Below are 2436 nucleotides of genomic sequence, written 5' to 3' on the forward strand. Positions count from 1 at the left end.
TAGGGTTAGGGTTAGGGTTAGGGTTAGGGTTAGGGTTAGGGTTAGGGTTAGGGTTAGGGTTAGGGTTAGGGTTAGGGTTAGGGTTAGGGTTAGGGTTAGGGTTAGGGTTAGGGTTAGGGTTAGGGTTAGGGTTAGGGTTAGGGTTAGGGTTAGGGTTAGGGTTAGGGTTAGGGTTAGGGTTAGGGTTAGGGTTAGGGTTAGGGTTAGGGTTAGGGTTAGGGTTAGGGTTAGGGTTAGGGTTAGGGTTAGGGTTAGGGTTAGGGTTAGGGTTAGGGTTAGGGTTAGGGTTAGGGTTAGGGTTAGGGTTAGGGTTAGGGTTAGGGTTAGGGTTAGGGTTAGGGTTAGGGTTAGGGTTAGGGTTAGGGTTAGGGTTAGGGTTAGGGTTAGGGTTAGGGTTAGGGTTAGGGTTAGGGTTAGGGTTAGGGTTAGGGTTAGGGTTAGGGTTAGGGTTAGGGTTAGGGTTAGGGTTAGGGTTAGGGTTAGGGTTAGGGTTAGGGTTAGGGTTAGGGTTAGGGTTAGGGTTAGGGTTAGGGTTAGGGTTAGGGTTAGGGTTAGGGTTAGGGTTAGGGTTAGGGTTAGGGTTAGGGTTAGGGTTAGGGTTAGGGTTAGGGTTAGGGTTAGGGTTAGGGTTAGGGTTAGGGTTAGGGTTAGGGTTAGGGTTAGGGTTAGGGTTAGGGTTAGGGTTAGGGTTAGGGTTAGGGTTAGGGTTAGGGTTAGGGTTAGGGTTAGGGTTAGGGTTAGGGTTAGGGTTAGGGTTAGGGTTAGGGTTAGGGTTAGGGTTAGGGTTAGGGTTAGGGTTAGGGTTAGGGTTAGGGTTAGGGTTAGGGTTAGGGTTAGGGTTAGGGTTAGGGTTAGGGTTAGGGTTAGGGTTAGGGTTAGGGTTAGGGTTAGGGTTAGGGTTAGGGTTAGGGTTAGGGTTAGGGTTAGGGTTAGGGTTAGGGTTAGGGTTAGGGTTAGGGTTAGGGTTAGGGTTAGGGTTAGGGTTAGGGTTAGGGTTAGGGTTAGGGTTAGGGTTAGGGTTAGGGTTAGGGTTAGGGTTAGGGTTAGGGTTAGGGTTAGGGTTAGGGTTAGGGTTAGGGTTAGGGTTAGGGTTAGGGTTAGGGTTAGGGTTAGGGTTAGGGTTAGGGTTAGGGTTAGGGTTAGGGTTAGGGTTAGGGTTAGGGTTAGGGTTAGGGTTAGGGTTAGGGTTAGGGTTAGGGTTAGGGTTAGGGTTAGGGTTAGGGTTAGGGTTAGGGTTAGGGTTAGGGTTAGGGTTAGGGTTAGGGTTAGGGTTAGGGTTAGGGTTAGGGTTAGGGTTAGGGTTAGGGTTAGGGTTAGGGTTAGGGTTAGGGTTAGGGTTAGGGTTAGGGTTAGGGTTAGGGTTAGGGTTAGGGTTAGGGTTAGGGTTAGGGTTAGGGTTAGGGTTAGGGTTAGGGTTAGGGTTAGGGTTAGGGTTAGGGTTAGGGTTAGGGTTAGGGTTAGGGTTAGGGTTAGGGTTAGGGTTAGGGTTAGGGTTAGGGTTAGGGTTAGGGTTAGGGTTAGGGTTAGGGTTAGGGTTAGGGTTAGGGTTAGGGTTAGGGTTAGGGTTAGGGTTAGGGTTAGGGTTAGGGTTAGGGTTAGGGTTAGGGTTAGGGTTAGGGTTAGGGTTAGGGTTAGGGTTAGGGTTAGGGTTAGGGTTAGGGTTAGGGTTAGGGTTAGGGTTAGGGTTAGGGTTAGGGTTAGGGTTAGGGTTAGGGTTAGGGTTAGGGTTAGGGTTAGGGTTAGGGTTAGGGTTAGGGTTAGGGTTAGGGTTAGGGTTAGGGTTAGGGTTAGGGTTAGGGTTAGGGTTAGGGTTAGGGTTAGGGTTAGGGTTAGGGTTAGGGTTAGGGTTAGGGTTAGGGTTAGGGTTAGGGTTAGGGTTAGGGTTAGGGTTAGGGTTAGGGTTAGGGTTAGGGTTAGGGTTAGGGTTAGGGTTAGGGTTAGGGTTAGGGTTAGGGTTAGGGTTAGGGTTAGGGTTAGGGTTAGGGTTAGGGTTAGGGTTAGGGTTAGGGTTAGGGTTAGGGTTAGGGTTAGGGTTAGGGTTAGGGTTAGGGTTAGGGTTAGGGTTAGGGTTAGGGTTAGGGTTAGGGTTAGGGTTAGGGTTAGGGTTAGGGTTAGGGTTAGGGTTAGGGTTAGGGTTAGGGTTAGGGTTAGGGTTAGGGTTAGGGTTAGGGTTAGGGTTAGGGTTAGGGTTAGGGTTAGGGTTAGGGTTAGGGTTAGGGTTAGGGTTAGGGTTAGGGTTAGGGTTAGGGTTAGGGTTAGGGTTAGGGTTAGGGTTAGGGTTAGGGTTAGGGTTAGGGTTAGGGTTAGGGTTAGGGTTAGGGTTAGGGTTAGGGTTAGGGTTAGGGTTAGGGTTAGGGTTAGGGTTAGGGTTAGGGTTAGGGTTAGGGTTAGGGTTAGGGTTAGGGTTAGGGTTAGGGTTAGGGTTAGGGTTAGGGT

Source organism: Corticium candelabrum, chromosome 10, assembly GCF_963422355.1.
Source record: "Corticium candelabrum chromosome 10, ooCorCand1.1, whole genome shotgun sequence".
Classification (NCBI taxonomy): Eukaryota; Metazoa; Porifera; class Homoscleromorpha; order Homosclerophorida; family Plakinidae; genus Corticium; species Corticium candelabrum.